Genomic DNA, 19,878 nt, shown 5'->3' with positions numbered 1-19,878 from the left:
ATGAGAAGAGAAAACTACAGTAACACTTCTGAAATTGGGCATCCTGGATGGGCTTTTCTGAAGTTGATTGTAACACTGCTACCAGAGTCCAGTAGAAAAACCCGTCAGTTTTCAAATTGAAATTGTGACTACATTGATTATTTCACAAATTATATTTCACTTCCGAATTAAACTATAACTCAAAGAGGTTTGCTTACAATATATAGATATGAAATATACCAACTCTGCCTTTTGAAAATTACATTTTTTTTAGATGTTTTTCCAATATCTGAGAGCAAAATTCACGATTGGTCCAATTGGATGGTTTATTTCTTCTATTTGTCTTTTTAAGATCAATTTTGCACAGACGTGTGTGTCAAGGTTGATCGTGATATTGTAGCCAGCTCATAGAACGTTGGTCGGCAGAATATGGAGCATTTATTTCGGGGACCTAAATAAATAAGTCAGCGACAGCGTACAATTCATCATTCGTTGGAATCACAGTATTCCAATCCAAGAGAAAATAACATATTTGGCTATGTATTAGGAACTTCCCGGAAAGCAGCTTGCGGAATAAAGAAAAGACATTCAAGAAAACAACGTATCATTCGACACTGGAGAAGAACGTGTTGACCATTGGCGGAGGAGAGAAGAATCTTATGAAAAAAAATAATTCTCAAGAAAAAAGTAGGAGCAGTATAGTTCTTAAATAACTGCTGTAAGCAAAATTCTTTAAGTTATAGTTCAATTCCAAAATAAAAGGTCATATGTTAAATAAGCAGTATGACCACAATTTCCGTGTAAGAACCGTCAAGTTTCTTTCATTCTGCCAGACCCTACATAAAACTTCCCCCAACTCCACATTTCGAAGTTCTCTAAACATTACTTATCTAATTTCCGTAATGTCCATATCTCCGAACCATATAGTTCAATACTCCACTTGTCCAGTTTCTTCCGTAGTTCAATATTAAGCCTGCTAGTTAAGGATGATAGCTTCTTATTGAATTTCTCTTTGTCTATGCCAATTCTTAACCTGGTCCCTTTGGTCCAGTAAACGTTTCTCTTCAAATTACTTCCAAGGTACTTGAAATGATCGACCTCTTCAAGTTTTCTTTGTTTTACTCTCACCTGTAAGGACTAGTTTCCACAAGATATTTTCATGACTTTAGATTTTTCGACGTTGATTTTCATTCCATATTGTTTCCCAGTGTCAACTATTATGTTCATCTGTAGTTCTACCTCAATTCTAGCTATAAAACCGTGTAACCCGCATACATCATCTTGTTAATGATCTGCTCTCCAGTTTCCAATCTCTAATAGTCATTAATGCTTCTTTCAATAAGCATTCACTGTAAATGTTGAATAATTGGGGCGACATACTATATTCTTGCTTGACTCCTCTTCCAATCTGCACACTATTGGTTTCTCCTTGATCCAAGCGCAACTTCATTCATTTCCTATGCACAGATTACGAATGAGTCGTCGGTCTCTCCAGTTGAGCCTGATTTCTTTAAATATTTTCGAAAGTTTGGTGAAATTGACCAGGTCAAAAGCATTTTGCCAATCAATAAGGCAAAATCACAACTTTTACTTTACATGAAGAACTAGTTCTAATATCATTCTCATCAACTCTACAGCATTCCCGGTGTCTTTTCTTTTCCGGAGTCCAAATTGCTCTTCCTTCCAACTCTTCTATCTTACTTTCCACCTGCTTGTTCAATATGCGCACAATAACTTTTCTAGTGTGGGAAATAAGGCTAATGGTTTTGTTATCAATGCACTTCTTTGCTTGTTTTTTCTTGGGTTATGCATCCATTGTAACATCAAACAAATCCTTCGACCGTATTCCATTAAGATAGCTCTTGTTAATAAGTGAAGTCAGTACTTTTACTGCATTGTCTCCTAATCCCTTGAACAAATCTGCTGGTATACCGTTGTCTCCAGTGGCTTTCCTCCTTCGCATGTCTCTGATGGTTTTTAATATTTTACTTTTCAATATACTGAGTCCGTTTTCTTCATCATCCACCTCTATCTTTGCTTCGATCACAATATGTTTGGTGAGGGGGGGTTCTTCTAGTCATATAGATCCTTTTTGTATTCTTCCTAGATTCTAAGGATTTTTTGATGATCAATGATTATATGAGCTTATTGTTCTTCAATTCCAAATATGATAGGAAAGTTGGATTACTCCGGCATATGGATTACTGGATTACTATGGTAGTACTATAGAATTATGCAAAATTATCCTTGGGACAATTCGTGTAGAGTAATCTTATTTATGTTGGTACAGAATATGTGAAGTAAAAACACACTATTAGATAATAGTTATTTCTATTTTGTCTGTCTTCTCCCGATGGTGACACAAAAGTCATGGATCTACTACTTGCAATTTATCATTATCGGGGAAGATCAGATAAAACTTGATTGATGAAATTGATTGAAGTTATGTATTAGTAAGTATTACACTTTTAGTTTTCTCACAAAAAAGAAAATAACCCTTATTAATAGGAAGGATAGTGTTCTTTAAAAAAAACAAAATGAAATTATATTGTTGAATACCTAGTCAAAATATTACTACAAAATAAATTGTTCATAGCCCGAGTAAGAAGAAGAAAAGAAGAAGGCGAGAAACAATATTCTTTCTATCAATTTTTGAAACGTTGAAAATGAAGGGAGACTTCTACATAACAGTGTTATAAGCAATTTCCTGCACAAGATGGATGTGCGGAATTTTTCATGTGATGTGTTTTGTGTTGGATCTAATAGTCCTGGTACAACCATTGCATCTCATATACGTTTTAAAAAAATCTCACACGACAACAGAGAAGCAACACAAAGAAGTTGTTTGTTATGCAGTATACAGTGTATCTAAATGTGTATGTGTGTGTGTAAAACAAATTTTCCTCTCTTTGGGTTCTCCTCAGATCCTTTCTGGGCACAAAGGTGCGTGCATAATATAAAAACTTTTGCGCATATAAACCCTGTATAACCAAGCACAAATTACTTATTTCGTGTCTCTTACACAGTTAGTAAAGCACAGACAAGCAAGTACTTTTTTTGTTCTCTTCTTCTCTCAACCCCCTAAACCATCCTCTTTAAAAGGAATGAGATTTTGATCTAAAATAACCCTCTCTCAGGATCTCGTTTCCCTATCTGCTCGACTTGAGAAAGAACACATAAAGAGTGTTCCCAAATTGGCACTTAGTATGCAAAACATGCTTTTTTGGAGGCACTAAGAAACCTGCTATAATCTAGTTATTAATTATACATTAGATTTGTTGTCTTACGAAATTTACGGTTTTGTCCTTCAGTTAAGAGTCCTTCGTCATATATTCTGTGTTGCGCGCTTATATGTATACATACGTATATACAATAAGTTGTTAAAAATATCAACAACATGAGAGGAACATAACGCACACTTGTATTTTCATTTAAGTAATACTAGTATTAATATTAATAATAATAATAATAGTTATTAATGCAATAAAACTTTGTAAGGATTTTGTGTTGTTAGATATGGATAAAGACGGGCTTTCTTAACACACACACACATACTGGTACTTTCAGTGTAATTCATTTTCCCATCACCTGGAGACTAGCTGACATTCGACGGAAGTGGCTGCGATATCAGGAACGCGTTAAATCCGCCCTTCTTCCCCCTTTCAGTACTTTTTCTTCACTACCTTCTTCTAGCCCTCTCCGTTCGTCTCCCTACTACTCCTTACCTCGGCCTGCAGCCGACCTTATCATGGACGCCTTTCATATTCGCCGCCCAACCAATCTTTCTACACACTCTCTCTCTCCCTATATATAACTTTCGCCAGAAGAAAAATGAAGATGAGCTTTCTTTCTATATGTATGTAATAGATGACGCTTTAATGTGATGGGAGGTTCAATAATATCCCATAATATTGAATGCCTTTCGATTTATAATCCTTCGGCGAAAAGAGGGTTATTTTGTATAAAAGAATACTTTTTGGGTGCTTCTTTCTTTTGCATTACCGAAATGTAGCAATATACTCTACTATAATGGAGATCTGAAAATTTTATGCATATGTGCGTTTTAAGATACACAATTCCTATTTTATAACTTAATATACATATATTTTTTTAAAAAATTTCTTACAGGTATTATATATTTCAAAAGCAGTACCAAGATGTCCTGATATTATGAAAGCTATCTAAATGACTAAGAGAAGCCCATATCAATACACGAAACTACTACTTGGCATGGCATTGCTGAAATTTGTGTACTATCTGAGAATGGTATAGAAAAAGGTAAATGAAGTTTTCCACGTTCTTTTCTTGTCAGTGAAGCAAGTTGTAAACTTTATGACACTTGTTAATAAGTAAGTTCAAATTAAATTAATAAACAATAAGATTATTTTGAAAATTTTGATGAAAACTAATGTATTCTTTGACAAATGGCACGTTCATTTCATAAGGGGATCAAGTCCACTTATTTTTAAAATCATTTCGAGCATATTTCATCTTTAACATTTCTATCTGAAACTCATTTCAGAGCTTAAAAGATGAATGTCCGAATATTATAAGTTGCTCTTCTAATATTAAAAAACTGAACTTTTCCACGTATTGAAGCGTAGAGTACAAACTTTATATCTCTTTTTCTCACAACTTCGGTAATTGAACTTGATTCCATTGTGCTCTGAAAGCTATATATAAAGAAATGTACAGTTATGATAAACAACAATTGAACCTAGGTACATTTATTCTTTAGAAGTTTCTCCAAACTAGCATATTATATATGTTTTGATATAATAGACTTTTCAAAAAGCCTTCAAAAAGGCTTAGAATATACGTAGCTAACTTATTTCTTACCAAAGAAATACAGTAAGATAAGCATTTGAAAGACACATGATAAAGAAACATCCATTATGAGCCTCTAACAAATTTGCAGAGCGTAAGTCTATCAATCTTTCTTACGTGTAAAATTGCTGAAATGTACAATATTTGTTTTAAACATTTCTCGCTATAATTGTAAACTGACTTAAATTCAGGGAACCTGGAGGACTTTTTTCATAGGGGGCAAAGGGGACATTCCAGGGGAAAGGCAGAAAACTGACATGCAATCGTAGTCACAAATACACATACACTTTGATACACATTTGCACATAATGCATCAAATGAAGCATTTATGCACATATTCTTATTAACTGCAGTAAATATACTAAAGTACTGTACTACGTATACTACTGTATGTGAATAAGCAAAGTACTACACTATATTGTAATATACCACGAGCTTCTGTGTACAAACAATGTCATATGCTCCTGTTTGTAAACATCACCACATGTATTTACGTCGGAGTACTACACACCACGTGGGATTACTACAAGAAGCAAACGATGGACCACCAACTCCTCCTACAAATCACATGCCGATAGGGCAACAGCTGCTCCACCGCCGCCGATACATTTATATATTGGACAGCAACCAGCGGAACATGCACCAGTTTTCTGGTTTCACTCCTCTTGCTAGCCTGGAGCACTAGGAGAACCAAACTTCAAAGCCTTTAGACTGCTGCGGGACCCTTGCCTGTTCCTTTCCTCCTGGTTTAACTTGTTTCGGGGCTCTGTCGGAATCCCATTCTCGGTTGATTAGCCTGCTTCGGGTCTCTGTGACTTTCATTCTCCTCACTGCTTGCTGCGGAGCATTAGAGATTCCTATGCCACTCTGCTTAGTCTACTTCGGAGCTCTGTTGAGATCCTGTCCACGACTTCACAGTTTTGGGCCACCTAATTTCTACCTCACAATAGAGAAAAGTGTATTAAAGTATTTCTGTAAATCAGGGGTAAAAGTGCGGGGAAACGCTGGAGAACGCCGTTCCCTCACCTCGAAAAACTATGTACGGCATCCTCCCAGTTCCTAAAAAATTACAATGGGCAGGGGGAACGGCCTGGCATCATGCGGCTACCTACCGTCCCCCCACCTTTTCAAATCCACTTTTACCCCTGCTGTAAATACTATTGTTATTGGAGGATTTTTATAAATAAACTGGTAGTAGGAGTCGATTCCGGACTCTGATTTCATTAACCTAGCTCTACGTAGAAGGAATTTTACATGTTAGAAGCTTTTCCGATTCAATTTGCAGCTCAACTGAATACTCCCCTAACCAAAGGCTATTTTTATTAACCGGATCAGTGAACTTTAAATTTATAGGCATGTTATTTTTATTTTTATTTTTTTGTTAGTAAGCTTACTGATCTTAATGCGAGTACATTAGACTCGCCTGCATGCCTCAGACTTGGTCAGGTAAAAACACTTTTCCGGATATTGTTAATGTGGCTGAACAAAATTCCTATCCTTCCTTTAACATTCTTCACCTCACCAAATACTCTGTGCACGTCACCGAGGACCCTAAATTTTACACTATTTTGACATGTACTTCAAAAAGCTAAACATCCTTTGAAAATTCAAAGGGTTACAAGTGCTGCCTTGGCCCCCACTGTCAGTAGCCAATCTTGAATTTCACTGTTATTTTTAATCTGTACTGTAGAGAAACACAGTATTCAAAATTGTTACAGGGTTTTATACTGAAGATAATCTAAATATTAAAGACTGTACTTCTGTTAGCACAATGACTCTAGAAAATAATGTTAAGTATCAGAATTATTTCAAGGCGTATTTCGGTTACAGGTATTGTTTTGTGGTGGTGCCTCGAGAGCCTGTTTATACATAGATGAAGAGAATACTATTTCGTGTCACGTTCTAAGAAAATAATCAGAAATACAGACGAGGTATTCTATGCTCTGTCCATTAGTGCTGTTAAAACTATTTGAATATTTTTTTTTCTGTTATTATAGTATTAGCGCCAAGTTGTGAAGCTTGACCTAGATTTACCGATTTCACCATCCAATAGAACGCAAGGGTGTGTGGTCCCTCGTTCGATCCCAGCTCGCGCCGTGTGGACTTCGTGGTGGACAAACACCGTGCTCGTGGATTTTTCGGGGTTCTCCCGTTTCCTCCCACTTTCTTCATTCCACCATTTCATTCATTTTTCATAATCACCATCTCCTTTAACCTAACCGGCATAACTGTGGGACGTAAAACTCAAAGATTTCATTTCATTTCATTTGCAAGGGTATGTCCCGGTAGTTAACCCTCACCCATCCAATTTTGTCAGTGTCGTCTCTCGCGCTATAAGGAAAATATCTCTCGAGAATACAGTGTTGTCGGATTGGCACCAAGTTCCGTTTTAATTGTTGCGTTATATTTTCATTGTTACTATTTGTGTTATTGTTACCGTTTTAGAATAATTGCTACTAGTAATTGGGTGTTATTATTGGTAATTTTTAAAACTTTTTTTTAAATACTCATATATTATGTCGTCAACGTCTGGCAACATTGTTGGCGAATTTCAGCTATTTGACGTTTCCCCAAGTGTGCACTTGGGAAGCGGCCCCACGAATTGTACCAAAGTTTTCCGATGTATAGGAGCTCAAGCAAAATATTTCTATGATTGGTTGAGAGCCCAAGCTTCACGATCCGGCGACGAGTACTATAGATTATTCGAATGTTAGAATATTCGTTTTTAATTTCGGACAATTATTAGTTATTTGGAGAATTCTTCAAAGTAATTTTATCGAGAAATACATTATTGGAGGAATATACTATTCAAATAATGAATTATTCAGACTTTAAGAGCAGTACTGTTCACACATAACCTGATAAAAAAAAACAATTTGGGTAGTCATAGTGAGCGTGGTCTATGATAACATAACTTGACATCAAACAAAAAGTTCTTATTTTATATTTAAAAACACACAGGACTCAATCATACTATCATCTGATTTTAAAAAAAAATCGTTTGTTCAAATTTTCCGTAGAACATAGCTCTGAAAGAACGCATTTATTATTTTGTCCTTATGGTTATTATAACTGTCTAGCTATATTTGATTCAATGAGTCAGGAATTTCCTCGTCATTCAGAACGACACTGACTATACAAAAGTAAAAGATTCCATATGACAATTTAAGCAAATGCTTTCTTTGTGTAAGATATATTGCATGGATTCACATACACATGCGTTATATAAACCATAAAAACGAGTTATTTCAGGAATTGTTGAACAAATATAAAATCTGTATGTACAAAGAGGTCACTGAAACTTAATAAATATGACAAAGATTTCTTTGTGTGGAGAATATTGTCCATTGCGACCTTTCTCTATCATAACCTCAAGATGACTGTGTCCTTGCCATACGAATACATGTGAAGGTCAGCTAAGGGCTAGTTCTCTTTTTTAAAAGAAGAATGTGGAAGAAGTAATTTCCAGCTTGTATATGATGCAATGCTAACACACAGAGGGGAGACTTTTTTGTTTAAATATGCACTCTTTGCAGCACCTAAAGCTCCCTTTATGCTATGTTTGAATACGGCGTGATGCATGGTATGTAGTTGTTATTTTATACATGAAAGCTGAAGGGGGAAATTGACCATAGAAACTTGCTTTTTTATTTTTGCGCTTTTAACTACACAATTGGTATACGAGTGACCAGTTCACCCCACCTGCCCTTCTCGTTCTATTGCCACTACATCCATAAAACATGCACCTGCATGTTCCCCTACCATACAGGCAACCAACCTTACAGTTGTGTATAGAGTGTCCTCTGCTTCCATGGCAATGAAAAGCTGTCGAAAAAAATTACATTTTGTTATCGATAATAGTGGGTACTTACAGTAATACCTATAGCAATATAAGAATTCCTCAGCATGATCCATCAACTTACCACAAAATTAAAATATTAATTTTCATTCTGGGGATCGAGCAGATTATAAGTAACTGAATTTTAAAAGAGGTACAGTCAGGGGCTTCCAGCTATGATTACTTAATTTTTGAGTTTAGTGTGCCGCTCCAGGATTAAGGCTATATGAGACGTGGACCTATAGCTCAACGTAGCATCCGAACCACATGATCTCCCACCGGAAATCGAACCGCGCGCCAAAGTATTATCAAAGTACTTGATAGATTGATAAATAGAATTATCTTTTGATTCCTTTAGGCTTTATAACCCTTCTAAATGTAAGATAGGACAATTTAAATAATAATAATAATAATAATAATAATAATAATAATAATAATAATAATAATAATAATAATAATAATAATATAAAACTAAAATAAAATGGAGCATTACTAATTGTATACTGTTTACATTTTAAAATATATGCTTAAAAAATAATTTTTACAACGTAACTTTTTAGTGCCTGGTATAAATATAAATATCCAGTCTATGTGTTAAGAAATGAAAGAAATCTTTCAATTTAACGCCCCACAATTATGCTCTTTAGGCTAAGGGAGACGATGATTAATTCAAGTAAATGATGATGGAAGAATTGGTAGAATGACAAAGCAGAATGAAATGGGAGTAGCACGGGCACGATCCAAACTTACTTGGCCCGGGGATCGAACCAGAGAACCCTCGCATCAGAGGTAAGAGCACTACCACTGAGCTACGGTGCCTCCCTTTATGTGTTAAAATTTTTATGTGCAATTTTGAATTCTATTTTTACTGTATTTAAAAAATATATGTATGAAAATCTGCTTTAGTAATCCAACAACAATACTATAAATATAAGGATAAGTAATGCCCACTCGGATAGTTTAGCGGCTTCCACGCGCACCTTTTGGTGCAAGGAGTATTCGAGTTATATTCTCGGTGGGAGACCATTGAAATTGGAACACTTTGGGGGTAGTTTGGATTCCATCTTAACCTGTAGATCCATGCCTCATATAGCCTCAATATTGAAGAAAAACCCTAAAATCCAACTAAATAACGAACAAAAATTAAATCAAAAATATTCTGGTAACGGAAAGCATGATGATCTATAGTAGTCTAATGTTTACTTCGATGCTATGTTGAATCTCTGGTTTAACTTCACGTCAAGCAAAGTTACAAATAGACATCATATTCTGTAGGTTTCTTCGGCTTTCTTCACACTCTTCATTCAATTGGTTCGTTGTCTCTTGCTTTCATCATCATTCTTCTTAACCCTCAAATCAGGGCCGTAACTTGTGGGGGCAGGGGGCAACCCGTTCGAGGGGGGGCATTTTAAGACAAAATTTTCTTACTCCGTATACGATACGAACATGAAATTATAAACAAAACAGCATACTAAAGGTAAATAAAACAAAAATTAGTCGTGGGCCCATTTCAGTAAAAATGTCTACTATAAATAGCCCTAAAATAATATTTATTCGTATGGCTTTGAGATTTGTCAATCTTGTCCCCTTAATTATGGAACAGGCCCAGGGTCTTAAATACCGGCCCCGCAGATTTTGCAATGAGGGAGGGCCCATAGGCTCCGGGGCCCACAAAGAGTGAAAGAAAGATGGAAAGAGGAGGTCCAAGAATTAGACAAACAACTTTTTCTAGGGGCCCAAATAACACGTATTAATGCTTGTCCTCCAGAAAAAAATCAAAGTTACGACGCTGAATCAAGTGCAAATCTTTGGAGGAATACTATTTTATTATAAAAACCATCTGTATAATTCCTTTTTGAAACAATGTACAAAATTATTTTAACAATACATTTAATTAAACGTAAATGTTTATTAACTACTAGCAGCGTTCACCCCGCTTCGCTGCGGTCAGCCCGGAACGCAATAAACTTTGTTACTTAGATAATTTTTACTTTTTCGCTTTCAAGTGATATGATAAAAACCATAGAAGATTGCAGTAAATGTTAACATTATATCGCCTGTCATTTATGTTAACCCGCCCCGCTTCGCTGCGGTCACCCCGGAACGCAATAAACTTTGTTACTTAGATAATTTTTACTTTTTCGCTTTCAAGTGATTGCAGTAAATGTTAACATTATAGCGCCTGTCATTTATGTTAACCCGCCGAGTGACACGGTCATGCGGGTTGCATATAAATACGTTTATTTTTACCTATGATGATCTAACAAAGGATTTGTACGTTATGGACACTTGAATGGTCAATTATCTCAAGACACTGGTAATTAAAAATTAAAGTGATATGATAAAAACCATCTAGGGTCCCAATCCTAATAACCCCCCAAAAATAAAAGAAATTGGTTCAGCCGTATTAGCGTGATGAGGGAACAAAGGATTTGTACGTTCTCTTTTATATATATAGATAACAAAACTAGATATATTTTTTAAAAAAGAAAATAGTATCGATTTACACGCCTGAAAAATTAAATAAACAGAAAGAAACAACAAGAACTTGATTTTTTTTTTCCTTTCTCGAACCACAAACCTCTCTAACTTCTTTTGTCAGATATGAACAAATTGTAAAACGCTTCTAGTTTTCCGGAATGCTTGACAATCACCTAAAGTAGAGGTAGTATCTTCTTTAAGAAGTATTAGTTCACATTTTCTTTTTCTTTTTCTATAAACTTGATAAGAGACACAGCAATATTCTTTAAAGTCATTGGATACTGTACAGCAAATGTTAAAACAGTGAAGAAATAACTTCCACGTAAAAGGATTCGTGAAATGTTTGTATTTCTTAACCCAAATGTAGTACTTTGTGCATCATTATTTAATTTATAAAAAATTAATAATACATGGTCTGTTTTAGGCGAAAATTTATATAATCATTATCTTAACTGTTATCATAGTAATATACGTAAATATATGTGGACATGCATATCAATAATGCTTCAGTGTTCCGAGTTCAGTCACTTTTTTTTCACATTCAGTCCAACATTCCAATCACATTCAGTCCATGTTGGTGTAAATGAATTTTGTTTAATTCTAATGAAATTAAAGGCATTTCTAAATTGTCTGTATTTTCACTATTTTTTTAGATAACGTAAAAAAAAATATATAGCATCAAAATTTGTGTTTCAAAGCCAATCAAAAAATAATAATAATAATAAGTAAATGAGTAACATATTTGATATGTCGTCTGTCCATTGAATGACATGATAATTTGACTAGGCGAGACTAAATTACAGTCATAAACCACATCTCAAAAGCATTGATTATTTCTTTCATAGCATGTTCTAAGTTCTAGGTACGAAACCAAAATTTTGTTGCTTTTCCCTTTAAAACAATTGTGAGAAACCGAAAGGACGATCCACGAAGACCTCTTCTTAAGTAAATGACACAGTAAAATTATGCATATAATCACTGGTTCCATGTCAGAAGAGCCCGTACCGAAGGGCGAGGGCAGAAAGGCAGAAAGGCCCGAGTCAAAACGTACTCGCGTCAAAAGGGCCGCAGTCAAAAGGACCCCGCTACAAAAGGGCCAGGGTCAAAACAACCCCACGTCAAAAGGGCCCCGGTCAAAAGGACACCGCGACAAAAGGGCCCGAGTCGAATGGGCCTCAAATTAAAAGGGCCCAGTAAAAAAGTTTCATAGCCAAAAAGCCTGAGATCAAAGCAGTAGTGGAAATCAGGTATAAAAGAAAGAAGAATTCTTCCTCGTGGTATGTTACAGCATGCACTTCCCAATTTTTACAACCAAGTGGTCTATTGTCAGACAATCGACAAAATGCAGATAAATACAAATAAATGCCATTTTTAAAAATAAAATATGCAATGTAAAGCTATCCGCAGGAATATAGTGAATCTTTCAGATGCATTTGAATTTTTAATGTCGAACGTAGCACACTCTATCCCGTAAAGAATTAGCAATAAGTGAAAAGTGAGGTCAAATTCTCGTTTCGGTATACATCCTAGCCAATATTGATGTGTCACACATATCCTTTCCATTTAAACAATGTTGTGTGATATCTAATGTGATGAAATCAATATTGGCTGCCACGATATCCACATCCCCATTCAACGCAGTTTTTGCACCGACACCCACTTGCAACATTTGCTTTTCCTACGCCCGCCACATTATTACTGGATTGTCCCGATACTTTTCCCTACTCCATACAAATGTTAAATATAGCACATCTATCTTGTAAAACAATGATGATAGGTAAAAAATAAATTCAGATTCTTGTTTGCGGGAAGATTCAAGCCTAAATTGATGTGCCAAATACAGTCCTTTCCACTTAAAAATATTATGTGATATCCAATATGGCGGAATCCAAGGTAGATGCCATGATATACATATTCCCAATCAATGCAGTTTTCTTATCAACATACACTTGTAACCTTCCCCTTTCCTCCGTCCACGTGGCTCGTTATTAATTTTCTGTCCAGATACTTTTAACTACTATATACAAATGTCAAATGTAGCAAACGAATGAAGATAGATTAAAAAAAGCAATGGATCAAAAGATTGCGATTTTACTCAATAATAATTTTTTGATCAGGAGCCAAAATTTTTTTGAACGGGTCCTAAATCGAGTTTTCGTATGTTTTACGGAATATGAACATCATACTGAGTTAAGTGATAGTTTAAATTTGTCTTCACTGTACGTAGTTCTCCAGGTATAAGGTTTACATGAAAAAGTTTGATTGAAATATATTGGATCTTTTGATCCAATAAGTTCATATTCTCATTTGTCATAAGATTCGAGCCTAAATTGATGTGTGAAATCTACCTCTTTCCATTCAAAAAATATTCTGTGATATTCAATATCCCGGAATCCAAGGTATTTGCCATACCCCATTCAATGCAGTTTTTGCATCAATACACACCTGCAAGATTTACTTTTCCTCCGTCCACGCGTATCGTTATTGCTAGTCTGTCGTAGCATTTTTGACTAACCCTATATTTTTTCCATGTGTGTGTGTGTGTGTGTGTCCTTTCAACACAAATAAATCAGGTATTGTCCATAGAATATTCTTCATCTAAGCACTTTTATACTTGTCCGGCTTTTCAGGTTATATCTAAGGCTATTTTTAGTTGGGCCCTTTTGCCGCGGACAATTTTGTCGCGGGACCGGGGCCCTTTTGATGCGGGACTTTCTGTCCTCGTCCTTTTGTTCGGGCCCTTACTGTCTAAGTAGTGGTATTTCCAAATGTTAATCTAAGTAGTGGTATTTCCAAATATATATATATAAATTTTCGGATGTGATTCCTTATATGAAATGAAAGCAAAAAGTTCTAATAAAACATGGGTCAAAAAATGTCTCCTTTCAGAGTTAAGAACCGCCGAAAATGAGTATAAATACGTTTCGAAACGTCCTAAGTTAGAAACTATAGGACCTATCCCAAACGATTTAAAGAATTATATAGGAACTAGTATGCACTCTATCTAAATATCCACATTTCAGAATTCACCTGAATCAGTGAAACGAACGCACCAACAGTACTTAAAGGAGTATCCCTATATCTCAACTTCCTTCCTGCAGTTCGTTTCGAAGGATAATAAACATGGATATTTAGATAGAGTGCATACTAGTTCCTGTGTAATTCCTTAAAAAGCTTGGGATAGGTCCTATAGTTTCTAAGGTAGGGCGTTTCGGAACATGATTTTTGGAATTTTCTACTGTTCATAACGCTGAAACGAGACGTTTTTCGACCCATGTTTATTAGAACTTTTCTCTCTCATTTCATGTAAAGAATCACCTCCCAAAGTTTTTCGGTTTAGTTACCTTCCACTCTCTCTCTATATATATATATCGTATTTATGTTACAGACATGTGCAGATTATAAGAGAGAAAAACCCATTGCCCTCAAATATACATCAACACATGTTGTTACATCAGATTATTAAGAGTAGAATTCTACTACGTTTTGATGGCAGTGCTTTTTTCTTTTTAACCTGATTTCATCGTGTGTGTTTGTTAACTTTTAGCTAATACATACATCAATTTTGGTTTTTATTCTTGCAACTAGATAGACTGATAATTTGAAGAATATAAACTAAATTTCTGATGTAACAGCCATTAGGGGCACAGGGCATACCTTGTGTTTGTGTCACTCATGCCTTTGGAAGCGATGTCTCCCCTTGCCGTTAATGCTGGCTTCCTAGACCAGAACTTGCTACTTGTTTCTTTGGAGTTTTTCCCCAAATGTGCTCACGAACGCTGTTTAGACACTGCCACTGCAAAAACATTTCATGGGCACGAACGATTCCTAATCTTTCCTTGGACCAAACTTGACAATTATTGACTTCATCGATTTCACGAGAAGCGGTATTCTAGTATGGCTAAGGGAGCTGGTACTAATTTAAAACAAAATTATTTTTTTTAATTAGAGTACACTTACGATAAAATTGTATGTAAATAGTTTTTTATAAAAATGATTACAAGTGTATTCTTTGAAGAAATACTTCATACTTCTACCAGAAACAAGGATAGCATAAAGACAAACAATAGTTTTGTTAGCGATATGCACCACTATGTACCTAGGTAGTAAAAACAAAACAAAAACAAAAAAACTAATATAAGTATTTTTGATTCTTTTCCTCAAAATAGAATAAATGCTTCACTGTTCTTTTAACAGCTAACAGGTGTTCCAAAAATGACGCTCACGAACAACAAAGCGCTATTCTACAGGTCAAAGTAAAGGGAAAATGCTATTTAATAGGGCTTCCTTGAAGTGCTATGGAAAATTAAAAAAAACACTATGTGGCAACGTCGTTAATTAACTTGAAACTATTAGCATTGCTCTGGGAATCTATCCATTGCCACATTAATATATTATGCTAGCGTCAATGTGTACCACTTTATCTTCTTTCTGGAAAGAATCGACGTAACTATTTGCAGGCTTTGTGGGTCTATTCTATGATTATTTACCTGTGACGTTGATACATAGTGCAATTTGTCTCCCAAAAGGTATATATATATATATATATATATATATATATATATATATATATATATATATATATATATATATATATATATATATATCGTTTTCTTTTGACTAGTAGAATAGTGCCCTGTAGTCCGTGGGTGCCATTTAAGAACGCTATATAAATAAATACACAGGCACGGATCCAAGGGGGGGGGGGGCTATAGGGCTATAGACTCCCTTGACGCTCAGGTATACACTGGATAAAATGGGCTTCAATCCTGCTTTACACTGGATAAAGGTGTAAACTATGGTTCAGACCCTCCCTTGATCATATCCTGGATCCGCCACTACATATATATATATATTGCCGTTTTATCCAGTGTAAAGCGGGATTGAAGCTCATTTTATCCAGTGTATACCTGAGCGTCAAGGGGGGGCTATAGCTCTTCTAGCCCCCCTTGGATCCGCCACTGTATATATATATATATATATATATATATATATATATATATATATATATATATATGTACTTAAAAATTTACTTTTTTTGCTAAATGGAATTGGAAACAGAAACAATAAATTAATATATGTCTTTCTTTAATTCTCTTTATAGATTCAGAATGTGCTGGAAGAATGATGCTGAAAGTGTCTCCGATACGCAACTATTTTTCATTACATCATAACAATGTAATGTGTAAAATAACAATGAAAAAAAATCATAGTGTTAGTTTCCGAAAAAGAGAGAAAAACTTTTTTTTTTTTTCAAATAGTTGCACCATCTGCTTTGTGGTGGAACATTTTTATATTAGCTTTGTCGAACAGATAGTTCTCAAATAAATGTTTAACATTACAAACACTGTATATTAATGTTTAAAAAAAAAAAAAAAAAAAGATCAAAGAACACAGTATCATGTGGAAATCAATCATCAGCAATTGTTTTTGTGTATGTAGCTATTTAAAGTCTTTTCATAAAGAGAAACATAGAAACTTTGTTGTGTATTTGGAATAAAATATTTCTGTATGAGAAGAAATAAATTCATAATATGTTCTGTTCTAAAATGTTAGATAAATGTAAATAATTCTTACAAAAAGAAAAATGTGTATCTATCATTAGAAATATTGTGCACTGTAAATTTTTTAAAAGAGTATAAGAGACATCTAACATTTAAACAAGAGTTATCTTTGTAATGACATGATATAAATAGGAAGAAATTGTAGAAAGAAAAATTGTTCAGGAGAATCGTATTCAACTTTATATGATTGGAAACCTATATACAGAATTTAAGTGTAAAAAGTGTATTTAACCTATCATTTTAAATGTATGTACTTGTAATACTATCATCATAAAATGAAAGACATTTTTTTGCCTCTATTGCAAATCATGAAATTATAACGAAATTATGTACAAATTACAGTTTATAGCGTATGTGTATTTCAATATTTGTCGATAATGACTGTGCATTTATTGTTTACAGATAAAGCGTCTAAATTAGTCCTATAAGTCCAGTCTCCGTGCATTTCCGTACTATTTTAACTGAAAATATGCCTTGAGAAAACGTAAATAAAGGGGAGCTTCAATTGCTAATTGGAAATGGAAAGGAATAAAAAATAGATAATGCAAAATGTTTACTGAGGGTAAACGCAGGTACGTATTACCTCTTCAACAGCTGACATTGAAAAAAAAAACTGTCCAGCAAAGAGACACGCATTGTGTACTGTATGCGTGTTGTTAAGGAGTGCGTGGCTGCATGAGTTGGAACATGGCGCGCACCCTGATCCCTGGAGATGCGACTAGTCGCCTGGAGACGAAACGAGACACCGGTTGGTTGGCTTTGAGAGGAGGGGCCATCCGAAGCCAGGGATTCACGCCCACCGCGCATCGCAGTGGATCGGAACGCCATCACGGCAGGCGACGCTGGGACTCCCCAAACACGCGGAGGATTGAGTCAGCGTTGTCGAATGGAGTCGAGAACGAATTTTAGTGAGGTCTCTCTCTGTCTAGCAAGAAAAGCACTTTCTAATGCTTCAACGACGTTCTCGCATTAAATTCTACTTCTTATAATATACGTTCTCAAATTCCCGTTAAGGAAGAAAGAAATGGGAATATTTGCAGCTGTTATTTCCCATAAGTACATACAATTCTTAACGGAGCAAAAACTTGGTAAAGCAAACACTGTTTTTATTTTGCTTTCCACTTCTAATTGTAGTAGAAGTACAGTAATTATCTTTCCAATTTTACTAGATATCGCTTAACTTTCTTTTACAAATGATCTCTTTCTAGTATTTTATTAACTATTTAAATATTTAGTTGTAGATCCGAGAAAAAAGAACATAAAACATGGTATGGAAAAATTTTATTTTCGTTACTGTTACTCATAACAACTGGAGGTAGAGAATTTTTATATATTCAAACTCATAAAAGCCTATTTCCTATTGAAAATATTTATATAACATAGTAATCAACCTCAAGATAACGAGGGACTACGTACTAAACTATCTGGACTTGCCAGGAAAAGTCTATTATTCAAGCCGACAGTTTGATTAAAGTAAGAATATTGGTTAGATAGATATATTAACTTTGTGTAACATTTCGAATTAGTATTCTAACATTTCGTTAATCCAAATTTTTTGGCCAATAACAGGTCGTTTTCACAATCATTTTCCATGCTTTTTCTTTTTAAATTACTGTAAGTAGAAAAATGACAATTTTTGCAACAAACTTTTTTAAGAGACGAAAGACAATAAAGATATAAAAAGTATTAACTTTTAAATAATAATATAAATACAGTATTTGTTAAGAGAAATATTAGAGTAATATATATTAAAATGAAGAAATACCTAAAATATTTTCATAATGATGAAATGACAATGCGTTTGAACTCTTTAACTTATACATGTTAATTATTGAAAATTATTGTCATGTAAAACATCTACAATATTAATATTAGTAGCGCAAAACGAAAATACAGAAAAATAATCAAAAAATTAGACATAATCTCAATTGATAGATCCCATCAAATAAACAAACAAAAATGTATGAATAAGTGTAAATCGTGATAGATAATTTTCGAGAAAATTTTTTGTAAACAAAAATTAATGTAGAAAAATGAAATGAAATCTTTGAGTTTTACGTCCCACGATTATGCCGGTTAGGCTAAAGGAGACGGTGATTATGAGAAATGAATGAAATGGTGAAATGAAGAAAGTTGGAGGAAACGGGAAAACTCCCGAGAAAACCCACGCACACGGTGTTTGTCCACCACACAGTTCATTTGGCATGAGCTGGGATCGAACCAAGGATTAATGTTGTAGGCGAACAACGCGAGGTCTTAAGGTGAAAAAATGACCCTGAAATATACTCTCATATATCAAATTCTTCATTGAGACACTAGTAACCGACCTTATACAGGGTGTTAATGAACTACAAACTTTAAGACGTGATTCCTCACAACAAAATAAGAGAAAAAATTCATATGGACCTATGGCTGAAAGTGCATAGTTTCAGAGCTAGGACTTTCCAAAATCGCGAAAAAGCCAAATTTCAAGAGGCCCTATTTTGAATTCGAGAGACTGTGGATGGTCGTCCATATCAGCATAAAGGAAGTTCCGCATATGCAATCCAAAAATGCTTATTTCATTTATGTTCAATGAGTGTATGGATTATTCCTGCAGGGTGAAATTCCCAGACATGCCATCAACCGAATTTTGAGATACACTTTGACTTTATGATTGGTCCAAAGTAGGCAAACGATAAGCCTTGATAGCAGTGAACACGGAATCCTTTAGTGCTATGTTAGAAGTGTTAAGGATCATCAGCAGCACAGTCTTTTGTACTCGGGAAAACGCATGGTGCGATGTTTTCTTTCACGCTTATAAGTGAAGAAAACGTGAAATATACCGTGACGAAATACATATCACCACACGTTATTGCGAACACAAAGAAACATGGAGCTGAAGGTTCCTAACACTTCCGCCTTTCCTCAGAAGCTTTGGGCGTCCATTGTTGTCAAGGTTTACCTCTTGCCTACTTTGGATCCTTTTTGAAATCAGGGTATATCTGAAAACACTATTGAAAACATATCTTACAATTACATCCTGTATGGAATACCCTTTACACCTATTGACGATTGATGAAATATGCACTTTTGGATTGTGTATGCTGATACGGACCACCATCCACAGTCTCTCGAATTCGAAATAGGGTGTCTTGAAACTTTGTTTTTTTTTTTCTATTTTGGACAGCCCTAGCTCTGAAACTATGC

General features: G+C 34.9%; 1 protein-coding gene across 6 annotated transcripts in view; it reads left to right on the top strand.

Moving 5' to 3' along the window:
- Positions 1 to 16,535, top strand: part of LOC145694937 (uncharacterized) — a 391,240-nt gene extending 374,705 nt beyond the window's left edge. For 5 of the 6 annotated variants that reach the window (XR_014133075.1, XM_081771718.1, XM_081771721.1 and 2 more), the window contains 2 exons: positions 4,108 to 4,257; positions 16,230 to 16,535. The gene's annotated coding sequence lies outside the window, so the exon portion shown is untranslated. The remainder of the gene's footprint in view (positions 1 to 4,107; positions 4,258 to 16,229) is intronic. The other variant, XM_081771720.1, reaches the window with a different exon arrangement.
- Positions 16,536 to 19,878: the final 3,343 nt, after the last annotated feature.

This window comes from Thermobia domestica, chromosome 9 (genome assembly GCF_964235325.1).
Source record: "Thermobia domestica chromosome 9, izTheDome1.hap1.1, whole genome shotgun sequence".
Taxonomy (NCBI): Eukaryota; Metazoa; Arthropoda; class Insecta; order Zygentoma; family Lepismatidae; genus Thermobia; species Thermobia domestica.
Note: the sequence above shows the minus strand (reverse complement) of the source record. Positions and strands in the feature narration are given on the sequence as shown.